The 15,975-nt window shown below is 43.5% G+C and overlaps 1 protein-coding gene across 1 annotated transcript in view; it reads left to right on the top strand.

Moving 5' to 3' along the window:
• The first annotated feature begins 1,511 nt into the window (after positions 1–1,511).
• The window catches only part of TYMP (thymidine phosphorylase), a 470,962-nt gene continuing 456,498 nt past the window's right edge, over positions 1,512–15,975 (top strand). Inside the window, exon 1 of the mRNA XM_053716294.1 lies at positions 1,512–2,344. The gene's annotated coding sequence lies outside the window, so the exon portion shown is untranslated. The remainder of the gene's footprint in view (positions 2,345–15,975) is intronic.

The following is a 15,975-nucleotide window of genomic DNA, read 5'->3' as shown; positions in this document are numbered from 1 at the left end:
TTAGGGGTTAATAGTTTATTTAGGTACTTTGAGATGTGAGGGGATGGCAGTTTAGGGGTTAATAGTTTATTTAGGTACTTTGAGATGTGGGGGGTGGCGGTTTAGGGGTTAATAGTTTATTTAGGTACTTTGAGATGTGGGGGGTGGCAGTTTAGGGGTTAATAGTTTATTTAGGTACTTTGAGATGTGAGGGGATGGCAGTTTAGGGGCTAATAGTTTATTTAGGTACTTTGAGATATGGGGGTGGCAGTTTAGGGGCTAATAGTTTATTTAGGTACTTTGAGATATGGGGGTGGCAGTTTAGGGGCTAATAGTTTATTTAGGTACTTTGAGATGTGAGGGGATGGCGGTTTAGGGGCTAATAGTTTATTTAGGTACTTTGAGATGTGAGTGGATGGCAGTTTAGGGGTTAATAGTTTATTTAGGTACTTTGAGATGTGAGGGGATGGCGGTTTAGGGGCTAATAGTTTATTTAAGTACTTTGAGATATGAGGGGATGGCGGTTTAGGGGCTAATAGTTTATTTAAGTACTTTGAGATGTGAGGGGATGGCGGTTTAGGGGCTAATAGTTTATTTAGGTACTTTGAGATGTGAGGGGATGGCGGTTTAGGGGCTAATAGTTTATTTAAGTACTTTGAGATGTGAGGGGATGGCAGTTTAGGGGCTAATAGTTTATTTAGGTACTTTGAGATGTGAGGGGATGGCGGTTTAGGGGCTAATAGTTTATTTAGGTACTTTGAGATGTGGGGATGGCGGTTTAGGGGCTAATAGTTTATTTAGGTACTTTGAGATGTGAGGGGATGGCAGTTTAGGGGTTAATAGTTTATTTAGGTACTTTGAGATGTGGGGATGGCAGTTTAGGGGTTAATAGTTTATTTAGGTACTTTGAGATGTGAGGGGATGGCGGTTTAGGGGCTAATAGTTTATTTAGGTACTTTGAGATGTGAGGGGATGGCAGTTTAGGGGCTAATAGTTTATTTAGGTACTTTGAGATGTGAGGGGATGGCAGTTTAGGGGTTAATAGGCTAGAGGCTTATGGTAGGGTGTTAAGTTTTTTTCACTTTTTTTCTCTATTGACTTCTATGCGATGTAGTTTGCGCATGTAGGGTGTTAGATTTCTATCTGGGATTACTTTCACGTGCACGAGAAAACTCAAGTTAGGATATTTGCGCTCTTCAGGTTAATGTTAGCGCAAAATACGTTTTTTTGGAACTTGTAATACGAGCGCAACCTGACATGCACAAAATACTTAACTCTAGCAGAGTTTTCCCTAAAAAAGATTTACCGCGCCACTTGTAATCTAGTCCACTGTGTATAACACAGCTCACTGTGACTCTAGTGCAGAATAATAATACAGTATAAAGTACATATTATTTCCTGGAATCCCCAGCCTGTCCACTCACAGTCTACATCCCTGCCCCCCCTCCTGCCTCTTTGTCCGCCCCACTCACTATTGAACTGTGGTTGGATTAGACACAAATGTGTCATCATACAGCAAAGTAGGAGACTTACAGCATCAAAAGTAGATTTAAATAAAAGCAGCAGTGTATAATAAATAGACCGATATCTGAGAGTACAGAGAGGCACAGTGACATCTGTCAGGAGCTGAGAGACAGACAAGCCGGTGTCAGGGGATCAGAACTACTGACAGACACCTGAGAGGCACAGAGACAGTGACATCTGTCAGGAGCTGAGAGACAGACAAGACGGTGTCAGGGGATCAGAACTACTGACAGACACCTGAGAGGCACAGAGACAGTGACATCTATCAGGAGCTGAGAGACAGACAAGCCGGTGTCAGGGGAACAGAACTACGGACAGACACCTGAGAGGTACAGAGACAGTGACATCTGTCAGGAGCTGAGAGACAGACAAGCCGGTGTCAGGGGAACAGAACTACGGACAGACACCTGAGAGGTACAGAGACAGTGACATCTGTCAGGAGCTGAGAGACAGGCAAGCCGGTGTCAGGGGAACAGAACTACGGACAGACACCTGAGAGGTACAGAGACAGTGACATCTGTCAGGAGCTGAGAGACAGACAAGCCGGTGTCAGGGGAACAGAACTACGGACAGACACCTGAGAGGTACAGAGACAGTGACATCTGTCAGGAGCTGAGAGACAGACAAGCCGGTGTCAGGGGAACAGAACTACGGACAGACACCTGAGAGGTACAGAGACAGTGACATCTGTCAGGAGCTGAGAGACAGACAAGCCGGTGTCAGGGGAACAGAACTACGGACAGACACCTGAGAGGTACAGAGACAGTGACATCTGTCAGGAGCTGAGAGACAGACAAGCCGGTGTCAGGGGAACAGAACTGCTGATTAAGACAGAACAGAGGTAAGTCACTGAATAACTGACAGGGAAAAGGCACAAAGTAAACTTGAAGATAAACAAAAATAACAAAAACAAAGCATTTTTCACATACAGACCAAACTAGAACAAGAGGTCATGTTCTCAGGCAGGAGGGCAACAGGTTCATGTGTAATGTGCAGAAGTTCTTCTTTACAGACAGGTTGGTTGGTGCATGGAGCAGACTTCCAGTAGAGGTGGTAAGGACATACTATAAGGGAATTCATTGGCTATGTGCAGACTGCAGAATCTAGTGGTTCTATATCTCTATGCTTTTGTGATCAGTTAATAAAAAGGGGCACAAGGCACAGAGCTGCAATGGGACAGAAACTATATGAAACAAGATGGGAAGAGATTGGAGAACCAATTAATGCCCCTCACATATATCTAAATCTGGTGCAATTTGAATAAAACTGATGGTAAACGCTCACTGATTCAGAGTTAGAGTAAACAAAAAATAGGAAGGTAGTCTTATTGATTTGTACAGAGATTGTTTCCTTAGATAATACCCTGAAGGAACCAGAGATAGTGAGTCAAATGAAGGTCAGATAAAGCACAAATCCTGGTCAGGGGGAGCACTTGATTACAGGGGCAGAAGGAGCAGAGGAAAAAGGGGAGGGAGAGAAAAGTGAGAGGGAGGTGGGGAAAGAAAGGGAAGTGAAAGGAAGGAGGGGAGGGAAAGGGAATCAAGAGTAAGGAGGGCATGGTAATAGAAGATAGAAGCAAGAGGAAGGAGGGGAGGAAGAAAGAAGAGAGAGGAAGGATGGGAGGAAGAGGGAAGAGAGAGAGGAAGAGTGGGATGAAGAGAGAAGCGACAGAGGAAGGATGGGAGGAAGAGAAAGAGGAAGAGTGGGATGAAGAGAGAAGAGAGAGTGGAAGGAGTGGAGGAAGAGAGAGAGGAAGGGTGGGAGGAAGAGATAAGAGAGAGGAAGGAGGGTGGAAGAGAGAATAGAGAAAGAAGAAGGAGGGGAGGAAGAGAGAAGAGAGAGAGGATGGATGGGAGAAAGATAGAAGAGGGAGGAAGGAGGGGAGGAAGAGAGAAGAGAGAGAGGAAGAGTGGGATGAAGAGAGAAGCGACAGAGGAAGGATGGGAGGAAGAGAAAGAGGAAGAGTGGGATGAAGAGAGAAGAGAGAGAGGAAGGGGGGGGAAGAGATAAGAGAGAGGAAGGAGGGTGGAAGAGAGAATAGAGAAAGAAGAAGGAGGGGAGGAAGAGAGAAGAGAGAGAGGATGGATGGGAGAAAGATACAAGAGGGAGGAAGGAGGGGAGGAAGGGGAGGAAGAGAGAAGAGAGAGGAGGGAGGGGAGGAAGAAGAGCGAGAGGAAGGAGGGGAGGGAAAGTGAAGCAGAGGAAGAAAATAAAGAATCAAGAGAAAGGAAGGAAGGGGGAGAAAAGATAGAGGAAGGAGAGAGAGAAGAAAGTGGAAATAGGGGAGGTAAAGAAAAGAGAGAGGAAGGAGAGGAGGAAAGGGAAGGAGAGGAGTAAGAGAAAAGAGAGAGGAAGGAAGGAAAGTGAGGAAGGAGAGAGAAGAGTGGAAGGAGGGGAGGGAGAAAGAAGTGACAGGAAGGAGGGGAGGGAGAGAGAAGAGAGAGGAAGGAGGGGAGGAGGAGGAAAGAAGAGGAGTGAGAGAGAAGGGAGAAGAAGGAGGGGAAGGAGAAAGAAGTGACAGGTAGGATAGGAGGGAAAGAAAGAAAGAGGAATGAGGGGAGGGAGAGAAGTGAGAAAAAGGAGATATGAGAGCAATGAGGAGAGGGAGAGAGAGAGACACAAGAGGAAGGAGAAGAGAGCAGAGCAAAGGGAAAGGAGTGAGGGAAAGAAATGAGAGGCAAGAGGATAGGGAGAAAGAAGCGAGAGAGAAGAAGGAGGGGAGGAAGAGAGAGAGGAAGGAGGGGAGGAAGAGAGAGGAAGGAGGGGAGGAAGAGACAAGAGAGAGGAAGGAGGGGAGGGAAAGAAACAGAGAGGAAGGAGGGGAGGAGGAGGGAAGGAGAGGAGTGAGAGAGAAGAGTGAGGAAGGAAGGAAATTAAGGAAGGAGAGAGAAAAGTGGAAGGAGGGGAGGGAGAAAGAAGTGACAGGAAGGAGGGGAGGGAGAGAGAAGAGAGAGGAAGGAGGGGAGGGACAGAGAAGAGAGAGAAAGGAGAGAGAGAGAAGCAAATGGAAATAGGGGAGGGAAACTGAAGTGGAGAGGAAAGGAGGGAGAGATGTGAGAAAAGGGAGATAGAAGCAAGAGCAATGAGGAGAGGGAGAGATACACAAGAGGAAGGAGGAGAGAGAGAGAGAGAGAGAGAGAGAGAGGAGCAAAAGGGAAGGAGTGAGGGAGAGAAATGAGAGGTAATAGGAGAGGGAGAAAGAAGTGGAGAGAGAAGATAGAGAGGAAGGAGGGGAGGAAGAGAGAAGAGAGAGAGAGAGGAGGGAGGGAGGAGCAGAGAAGAGAGAGGAAGGAGGGGAGGAAGAGAGAAGAGAGAGGAAGGAGGGGAGGAAGAGAGAAGAGAGAGGAAGGGAGAACGAAAGAAATAAGTAAGAGGAAGGAGAGCAAGAAAAAGGAGGGGAAGTAAAGTGAAGTTTGATAAGGATAAACCTACTTTTGTTACCACATTTAGTCCTCAGGTTGGGGCTATCTGTGAAATAGTAAATAAACATCTTCCCATACTGTCGGCAGAAGACAGTTTGAGGAACTATACCTCAGAAGGATGTAAATTTGTTGCCAAAAGGGGTTGCACCTTAGGGAATATACTCTCACCGAGTATGTTAAAGATGGATAAAACATCTACAAGTAGTTGGCTTCAAGTAAAAGGTCATTACAAATGTCACTACAGCAAGTGCATAGCATGTAGCTACGCAAAGACTACACGTACCTTTCAGTCCAAAATGACTCAGAAAGTTTATAATATTCTTGATCTGACCAACTGTAGAACCACACATATTGTGTATCTTGTAGAATGCTCTTTATGTGACAAGCAATACGTTGGGTGCTCGACTAGAGAAGCACGGACACGTATACTTGAGCACCTAAGAAATATTGAACTATCAATTGAATGCTCAGGCTTGACACAACATTTTATACAGGTGCACAATCAAGATGTGAGCAGTTTAAAATGGCAGATCATTGAGTATATTAGACCCTCTTTTAGGGGGGGTGACAGAGCACAGAGAGTTTTGCTTAGAGAAGCCTACTGGATTTTCCAGTTAAAAACTCGCAGACCAGGAGGTCTGAATATAGATCACGATGTCATTAACTTCTGGCGAAGAAGATGATTTGAATATTTAATCTAAAGACATTATGTTCCTTACTTTTAGCTTAGGGTCAATTCATTGATTATAGCTTTGAGACATGTATATATAAAGTTATATAAAGTTATATAAAGTTGTGCACACATACTTGCAGATTGGTGGTACTTATATGGTGGACTTTAAAATATTTAGGTAAAATAATATGTATGTATAATTAACAGGGTTAACAGTTGAGTACATATTTGAATATTTAGGAAGGAAGGGTTGGATTTATTTTGAACTAGTAGCATTTCATATAATGTTTTTCAAAAACACCCCCAAATATCCAGAGTGTAATTGTAAGGATTCCAACGTGACCCTAATATAGCTTTATTCCAAGTATAGAATTAACACAGTTATGCTTATGGATAAGATACCACTTTTTACGTAACCACTGTATTTTACACAAATTTATAATCCTTTGTTTACCTTTCCTTTCTGTAAATATGCAGTATTGGTATTTGTGTCATAAGGGTATTTGCCTCTCAATGTACCATGGTGTGGTCCCTTTAAATATGTTCATGATCACAGCAGGTCTGGGATTTTCAATCAGCTTAGGGCTATTTAAGCCCTGAATGGTTGAGAGTGACTATGTCTATGAGTAAGGCTAGTTGGAAGCCGAAACGCGTGAGACAACATTACTAGTCCTGCTGTGACTTTTTTGTTTTATATTTGTTTTAAGCCTGTTCCTTTTCCTGCAATAAAAGAGACTTTCTTTCTAAAACGCCTTGAGGTTTGCCGGATCTTTTGTTTCTACAAGAAGTAAAGTGAAGTAGAGGAAGAAAAGAGAGAATCAAAAGGAAGGAGGGAAGGGAGAGAGAAGAGAGAGAGAGGAGAGAGAGAGAAGCAAGTGGAAATAGGGGAGGGAAAGTAAAGAGAGACAAAGGAAGGGAGGAAGAGGGAAGGAGAGGAGTGAGAGAGAGAGAAGAGAGAGGAAGGAAGGAAAGTGAGGAAGGAGAGTGGAAGGAGGGGAGGGAAAGAGAAGAGAGAGAAAGGAGGGGAGGAGAAGGGAAGGAGAGGAGAGATTGAGAAGAGAGAGAGGAAGGAAGGAAAATGAGTAAGGAGAACAAAAAGTGGAAGAGGGGAGGGAGAAAGAAATGACAGGAGGAAGGGGAGGGAGGGAGAAGAGAGAGGAAGGAGGGGAGGGACAGAGAAGAGAGAGGAAGGAGAGAGGGAGAGAAGCAAGTTGAAATATGGGAGGGAAAGAGAAGAGAGAGGAACGATGGGAGGAAGAGGGAAGGAGAGAAGTGAGAGAGAAGAGAGAGGAAGGAAGGAAACTGAGGAAGGAAAGAGAAGAGTGGAAGGGGGGAGGGAGAGAGATGAGAGAGGAAGGAGGGGAGGGAAAGAGAAGAGAGAGGAAGGAGGGGAGGAGGAGGGAAGGAGAGGAGTGAGAGAGAAGAAAGAGGAATGGGGAAGGTGAAAGAAGCGACAGGAAGGAGGGGAGGGAAAGAAGTGTGAAAAACCAGAGCAATGAGGAGAGGGAGAGAGACACAAGAGGAAGGAGGAGAGAGAGCAGAGCAAAAGGAAAGGAGTGAGGAAGAGAAATGAGAGGTAAGAAGAGTAGGAGAAAGAAGGGAGGGAGAGGAGAGAAGGGGGGAGTGAGAGGTAGGAGGGAAGTGTGAGAGAAGCGAAAGTAGAATGGGAAGGGAGAGCAAAGAGAGAGAAAGAAGGAGGTAAGTAGAGAGAATGAAGAGGAAGGACCATTACATTAGAATTACATAATTAACAAGTGCATAATAAAAGACGACAATGGAACACTTACCCTGAATGTCAAGAAAGCAGTACCTTTTTTTCTGGTAAATGTATTTTCTTTGCTAAGATATGGAGAGTCCACGATGTCATTCAATTACTAGTGGGTATATCACTCCTGGCCAGCAGGTGGAGGCAAAGAGCACCACAGCAATGCTCTTAAGTGTCACTCCCCTACCCATAATCCCCAGTCATTCTCTTTGCCTCTGTCAATGGGGAATTTTTTATTTAGTATTATTTTTTATTTAGTATTATGAACATGGACCAAGACTTTGTGTTTTTTGACAAATGCTTGTTATGCCTAGAGGCACAAATTGTTTTGCCTATGCAACTCTGTGCTGCATGCTTAGCTAGAACACTTCAATTTGAAGATACATTGAGCCCAATGTCTCTCAGGATGATGCAGTTCAGGCAATGCCACAGCTTTCTCCTCAAACGTCCCAAGCCTCTATGGCGTCACATACAGTGCCCTGCAGTTCTTCTCAGCCTCCTGGAGGAGTTTATTTGCCTGCAGATTTTGCTGCACAGCTATCTTCTGTCTATTATGCTGGGAAAACGCAAGAGGAAAATTAGACACTCAGATAGTAAGGTTTCTGTTCCACCTACTGCTACGCAGGTTGCTCTCCCTCATAAGTCTGATGAGGAGGATACGCCGGTAGCCTCTGAGGGTGAAATATCAGATTCAGACAGTATTATTGCTTCATCTGATATTGAAGAAGTAAAGTTCAGATTTAAGCTTGAACACATTAGTGTACTGTTAATGGAGGTATTGGCCTCTAGTTATCACGCGGTCAACCGCAAATACGCTGGAATTCCGCAGCGTATTTGTGGCGAGGCTGATTCGCCTTAGTTATTAAAGGCTAGAGACCGGCAAAAGTAGAACATAGTGACGTAAGCTACGATCCACCGGTCTCAATCCGACACAGATCGATTCTTACGTCACTACAGATGTTCCGAACGCAAGTTCGGCACAATCTGACTACTTTTGGTAGTTATCAAATACCTACCAGGTATGCTCGCCACTATTCCGGGCCAGCGTACCTGCTTTTCAATCCGCCGCCCTGGAGGCGGCGGATCCCATAGGAATCAATGGGAGTCTGACAGCAGCGAGAGCTCATGTTCGCTGCTGCCCGATATCCGATTGATTTATATGGGAGATGTCTGCACCTAACACCCTAACATGTACCCCGAGTCTAAACACCCCTAATCTGCCCCCCCTACACCGCCGCCACCTAAATAAAGTTATTACCCCCTAAACCGCCGCTCCCGGAGCCCCCCGCAACTATAATAAATATATTAACCCCTAATCTGCCGCCCCCTATACCGCCGCCACCTATATTAAAGTTATTAAGCCCTATCCTGCGCATCCCGGACCCCGCCGTAACTAAATTAAATGTTTAACCCCTAAACCGCCGCTCCCGAACCCCGCCGCCACCTATATTAAACTTATTAACCCCTAAACCTAAGTCTAACACTAACACCCCCTTAACTTAAATATTATTTACATAAATATAAATACATATTACAATAATTAACTAAATTATTCCTATTTAAAACTAAATACTTACCTTTAAAATAAACCCTAAAATAGCTACAATATAACTAATAATTATATTGTAGCTATTTTAGGATTTATTTTTATTTTACAGGCAACTTTGTATTTATTTTAACTAGGTACAATAGCTATTAAATAGTTATTAACTATTTAATAGCTACCTAGATAAAATAATTACAAAATTACCTGTAAAACAAAACCTAACCTAAGTTACAAATACACCTAACACTACACTAGCAATAAATTAATTAAATAAATTAACTACAATGATCTAAAATAAAATACAATTAAATAAACTAAACTATATTACAAAAAAACAAACACTAAATTACAAAAAATAAAAAAAAATTACAAGAAGTTTAATCTAATTACACCTAATCTAAGCCCCCTAATAAAATAAAAAAGCCCCCCAAAATAATAAAATTCCCTACGCTAAACCAAATTACAAAAGTAACTAGCTCTTTTACCAGCCCTTAAAAGGGCTTTTTGCGGGGCATTGCCCCAAAGTAATCAGCCCTTTTACCTGTAAAAAAAAAAGCAATACAATACCCCCCCCCCCAACATTACAACCCACCATCCACATACCCCTACTCTAAAACCCACCCGATCCCCCTTAAATAAACCTAACACTACCCCATTGAAGATCACCCTACCTTGAGCCATCTTCACCCAACCGGGCCGAACTCTTCATCCGATGCAGGCACAAGTGGTCCTCCAGCCGGGCAGAAGTCTTCATTCGATCGGGGCAGAAGAGGTCCTCCATAGGGCAGAAATCTTCATCCAAGCGGCATCTTCTATCTTCATCCTTCCGGCGATGAGCGGTTCCATCTTGAAGACCTCCGGCACGGAATATCCAACTCTACCGACGACTACCCGATGAATGACTGGTCCTTTAAATAACGTCATCCAAGATGGTGTCCCTCGAATTTCGATTGGCTGAGAGGATTCTATCAGCCAATCGGAATTAAGGTAGGAAAAATCTGATTGGCTGATGTAATCAGCCAATCGGATTGAACTTCAATCCGATTGGCTGATTACATCAGCCAATCGGATTTTTCCTACTTTAATTCCGATTGGCTGATAGAATCCTATCAGCCAATCGGAATTCGAGGGACGCCATCTTGGATGACGTCATTTAAAGGACCAGTCATTCGTCGGGTAGTTGTCAGTAGAGCTGGATGTTCCGCGCCGGAGGTCTTTAAGATGGAGCCGCTCATCGCCGGAAGGATGAAGATAGAAGATGTCGCTTGGATGAAGATTTCTGCTGGATGGAGGACCTCTTCTGCCCCGATCGGATGAAGACTTCTGCCTGGCTGGAGGACCACTTGTGCCCGCATCGGATGAAGAGTTCGGCCCGGTTGGGTGAAGACAGCTCAAGGTAGGGTGATCTTCAATGGGGCAGTGTTAGGTTTATTTAAGGGGGGATTGGGTGGGTTTTAGAGGGGTTTGGGGGGTATTGTATTGCTTTTGTTTTACAGGTAAAAGAGCTGATTACTTTGGGGCAATGCCCCGCAAAAAGCCCTTTTAAGGGCTGGTAAAAGAGCTGGTTACTTTTGTAATTTAGTTTAGGGTAGAGAATTTTTTTTATTTTGGGGGGCTTTCTTATTTTATTAGGGGGCTTAGATTAGGTGTAATTAGATTAAACTTCTTGTAAAAAATTTTTATTTTTTGTAATTTAGTGTTTGTTTTTGTACTATAGTTTAGTTTATTTAATTGTATTTTATTTTAGATCATTGTAGTTAATTTATTTAATTAATTTATTGCCAGTGTAGTGTTAGGTGTATTTGTAACTTAGGTTTTGTTTTACAGGTAATTTTGTAATTATTTTATCTAGGTAGCTATTAAATAGTTAATAACTATTTAATAGCTATTGTACCTAGTTAAAATAAATACAAACTTGCCTGTAAAATAAAAATAAACCCTAAAATAGCTATAATGTAATTATTAATTATATTGTAGCTATCTTAGGGTTTATTTTATCGGTAAGTATTTAGTTTTAAATAGGAATAATTTATTTAATGATAGGAATATTTATTTAGATTAATTTAAATAATATTTAAGTTATGGGGGTGTTAGTGTTAGGGTTAGACTTAGGTTTAGGGGTTAATTCATTTAATATAGTGGCGGCGGTGTAGGGGGGTAGATTAGGGGTTAATCAATGTAATGTAGGTGGCGGCGGTGTAGGGGGGGCAGGAGAGGGGTTAATCAATGTAATGTAGGTGGCGGTTGTGTAGGGGGTGCAGGATAGGGGTTAATAAATGTAATGTAGGTAGCGGCTGGTGTAGGGGGGCAGGATAGGGGTTAATAAATGTAATGTAGGTGGCGGCGGGCTCCGGGTGCGGTGGTTTAGGAGTTAAACAATTAATTTATTTGCGGCGGGGTCCGGGTTGGCAGGATAGGAGTTAATAACTTTATGTAGGTGGTGGCGGTATAGGGGGCGGCAGATTAGGGGTTAATAAGTATAATGTAGGTGGTGGCGGGGTCCGGGAGCGGCGGTTTAGGGGTTCATATATTTATTATAGTTGCGGCGGTGTCCGGGAGCGGCGGTTTCGGGGTTCATATATTTTTAAGAGTTGCGGCGGGGTCCGGGAGCGGCGGTTTAGGGGTTAATAACTTTATTCAGTTGCGGGGGGCTCCGGGAGCGGTGGTTTAGGGGGTAAAACAGTATAGTATAGTGTGGGTGCTTAGTGACAGGCTAGCAAGAAAGCTGCGAAGAAGCCCGATGAGCAGCGAGATCGATGACTGTCAGTTAACAACAGTCCGCTGCTCATCGCACCGTACTTGGTGCGCGGCTTCTTGACAGCTTTCTTGATAACTTTGGCGAACGTATTCAGGTCCGTGGCGGCGATGTAAGGCGAGTTTAGGCGAGCGTATTGGGCCGGCGAATGCAGCAAAATACGGAGCTTCATAACTAGAGGCCATTGGCTACTTTGGACGATTCTGATATTTCTGTCATTGTCAACCCTAAGAAGTCTAGTAAATTAATAAATACTATGATGTTCCTTCCTCTGTGGATGTTTTTCCTGTCCCAGACTGTGTGACAGAGATTATTTCACAGGAATGGGAGAAGCCAGGGATTCCTTTCCCCCCATCTCCCGTATTTAAAAAGATGTTTCCTGTTGCTGACTCTATTAAAGATTCTTGGCACACGGTGCCTAAAGTAGAAGGGGCTATTTCTACTCTAGCTAAGAGAACCACGATCCCTATAGATGATAGCTGCTCCTTTAAGGAGCCCATGGACAAAAATCTGGAAGCTTATTTGAAGAAGATGTATGTTCATCAAGGTCTTCAATGGCAACCTGCAGTTTGTATTGCCACAGTAGCAAGTGTGGCATCTTATTGGTGCAACGGTTTGTCTGAATCAATTTTAGTAGAGACTCCGTTGAAGGAGATTCAAGATAGGATTAAGTCTCTCAAACTAGCTAATTCCTTCATTTCTGATGCTAACATGCAGTTATTAGACTGGCCTCGCTGTCCTAGCCCGCAGGGCATTGTGGCTAAAATGTTGGTCAGCTGATGTTACCTCCAAGCTTCTGGCACTTCCTTACAAGGGGAAGACCTTGTTCAAAACTGGTCTGGCAGAAATAATTTATGATATTATGGGTGGAAAAGGGTCTTTTCTACCCCAAGACAAGAAGAACAGACTCAAAGGACGTCAAAGTAATTTTCATTCCTTTCGTAACTTCAAAGGTCAAAAGTCTTCCTCTCCCTCTTTCAAGCAGGAGCAGTCCAAGTCTTTTTGGAAGCCCAATCAGTTTTGTAATAAGGGGAAGCAATCAAATAAACCCTCAGCTGAGTCTAAGTCAGCATGAAGGGTCGGCCTCGGGTCCGGGTTCGGATCAAGTGGGGGGCAGACTTTCCCTGTTTTGTCAAATGTGGAGATGAGATTTCCGAGATTATTGGGCTGTAGACATAGTATCTCAGGGTTTCCCTCCCAGGGGCAGATTCTACCTCTCAAGATTATCTGCAGACCAGGTAAAAAGAGAGGCATTCTTGAACTGCGTTCAGGACCTTTCCTCCCTGGGAGTGATTTTTCCAGTTCCAGTAAGGGAACAGGGTCTAGGATTCTATTCAAATCTGTTTGTGGTTCCTAAAAAAGAGGGAACTTTTCGACCCATTTGCCTCTACAAGTTTCTCAGGATACCGTCCTTCAAAATGGAAACCATTCATTACATTCTTCCTTTGGTCCAAGAGGGTCAGTTCATTATGTCCATAGACCTGAAGGATGCGTATCTTCATGTTTCCATCCACAGGGATCATCACAAATAACTGAGATACACCTTTCTAGACAAGCACTTTCAGTTCGAGGGACGCCATCTTGGATGACGTCATTTAAAGGACCAGTCATTCGTCGGGTAGTTGTCAGCAGAGCTGGATGTTCCGCGCCGGAGGTCTTCAAGATGGAGCCGCTCATCGCCGGAAGGATGAAGATAGAAGATGTCGCTTGGATGAAGATTTCTGCTGGATGGAGGACCTCTTCTGCCCCGATCGGATGAAGTCTTCTGCCTGGCTGGAGGACCACTTGTGCCCACATCGGATGAAGAGTTCGGCCCGGTTGGGTGAAGACGGCTCAAGGTAGGGTGATCTTCAATGGGGTAGTGTTAGGTTTATTTAAGGGGGGATTGGGTGGGTTTTAGAGGGGTTTGGGGGGTATTGTATTGCTTTTGTTTTACAGGTAAAAGAGCTGATTACTTTGGGGCAATGCCCCGCAAAAAGCCCTTTTAAGGGCTGGTAAAAGAGCTGGTTACTTCCTTTGTAATTTAGTTTAGGGTAGGGAATTTTATTATTTTGGGGGGCTTTCTTATTTTATTAGGGGGCTTAGATTAGGTGTAATTAGATTAAACTTTTTGTAAAAAATTTTTATTTTTTGTAATTTAGTGTTTGTTTTTGTACTATAGTTTAGTTTATTTAATTGTATTTTATTTTAGATCATTGTAGTTTATTTAATTCATTTATTGCTAGTGTAGTGTTAGGTGTATTTGTAACTTAGGTTAGGTTTTATTTTACAGGTAATTTTGTAATTATTTTATCTAGGTAGCTATTAAATAGTTAATAACTATTTAATAGCTATTGTACCTAGTTAAAATAAATACAAACTTGCCTGTAAAATAAAAATAAACCCTAAAATAGCTATAATGTAATTATTAATTATATTGTAGCTATCTTAGGGTTTATTTTATCGGTAAGTATTTAGTTTTAAATAGGAATAATTTATTTAATGATAGGAATATTTATTTAGATTAATTTAAATAATATTTAAGTTATGGGGGTGTTAGTGTTAGGGTTAGACTTAGGTTTAGTGGATAATTCATTTAATATAGTGGCGGCGGTGTAGGGGGGTAGATTAGGGGTTAATCAATGTAATGTAGGTGGCGGCGGTGTAGGGGGGGCAGGATAGGGGTTAATCAATGTAATGTAGGTGGCGGTGGTGTAAGGGGGGCAGGATAGGGGTTTATAAATGTAATGTAGGTAGCGGCGGTGTAGGGGGGGCAGGATAGGGGTTAATAAATGTAATGTAGGTGGCGGCGGGCTCCGGGTGCGGTGGTTTAGGAGTTAAACAATTAATTTATTTGCGGCGGGGTCCGGGTTGGCAGGATAGGAGTTAATAACTTTATGTAGGTGGTGGCGGTATAGGGGGCGGCAGATTAGGGGTTAATAAGTATAATGTAGGTGGTGGCGGGGTCCGGGAGCGGCGGTTTAGGGGTTCATATATTTATAATAGTTGCGGCGGGGTCTGGGAGCGGCGGTTTCGGGGTTCATATATTTTTAAGAGTTGCGGCGGGGTCCGGGAGCAGCGGTTTAGGGGTTAATAACTTTATTCAGTTGCGGGGGGCTCCGGGAGCGGTGGTTTAGGGGGTAAAACAGTATAGTATAGTGTGGGTGCTTAGTGACAGGCTAGCAAGAAAGCTGCGAAGAAGCCCGATGAGCAGCGAGATCGATGACTGTCAGTTAACAACAGTCCGCTGCTCATCGCACCGTACTTGGTGCGCGGCTTCTTGACAGCTTTCTTGATAACTTTGGCGAACGTATTCAGGTCTGTGGCGGCGATGTAAGGCGAGTTTAGGCGAGCGTATTGGGTCGGCGAATGCAGCAAAATACAGAGCTTCATAACTAGAGGCCTTTGGCTACTTTGGACGATTCTGATACTTCTGTCGTTGTCAACCCTAAGAAGTCTAGTAAATTAATAAATACTATGATGTTCCTTCCTCTGTGGATGTTTTTCCTGTCCCAGACTGTGTGACAGAGATTATTTCACAGGAATGGGAGAAGCCAGGGATTCCTTTCTCCCCATCTCCGTATTTAAAAAGATGTTTCCTGTTGCTGACTCTATTAAAGATTCTTGGCACACGGTGCCTAAAGTAGAAGGGGCTATTTCTACTCTAGCTAAGAGAACCACGATCCCTATAGATGATAGCTGCTCCTTTAAGGAGCCCATGGACAAAAATCTGGAAGCTTATTTGAAGAAGATGTATGTTCATCAAGGTCTTCAATGGCAACCTGCAGTTTGTATTGCCACAGTAGCAAGTGTGGCATCTTATTGGTGCAACGGTTTGTCTGAATCAATTTTAGTAGAGACTCCATTGAATGAGATACAAGATAGGATTAAGTCTCTCAAACTAGCTAATTCCTTCATTTCTGATGCTAACATGCAGTTATTAGACTGGCTTCGCTTTCCTAGCCCGCAGGACATTGTGTCTAAAATTTTGGTCAGCTGATGTTACCTCCAAGCTTCTGGCACTTCCTTACAAGGGGAAGACCTTGTTCAAAACTGGTCTGGCAGAAATAATTTATGATATTATGGGTGGAAAAGGGTCTTTTCTACCGCAAGACAAGAAGAACAGACTCAAAGGACGTCAAAGTAATTTTCGTTCCTTTCGTAACTTCAAAGGTCAAAAGTCTTCCTCTCCCTCTTCCAAGCAGGAGCAGTCCAAGTCTTTTTGGAAGCCCAATCAGTTTTGGAATAAGGGGAAGCAAGCAAATAAACCCTCAGCTGAGTCTAAGTCAGCATGAAGGGTCGGCCTCGGGTCTGGGTTCGGATCAAGTGGGG

The sequence above is a fragment of the Bombina bombina genome, chromosome 6, assembly GCF_027579735.1.
Source record: "Bombina bombina isolate aBomBom1 chromosome 6, aBomBom1.pri, whole genome shotgun sequence".
Lineage (NCBI taxonomy): Eukaryota > Metazoa > Chordata > Amphibia > Anura > Bombinatoridae > Bombina > Bombina bombina.
The sequence above is the reverse complement of the archived record's forward strand: the minus strand, read 5'-3'. Positions and strand labels throughout refer to the sequence as shown.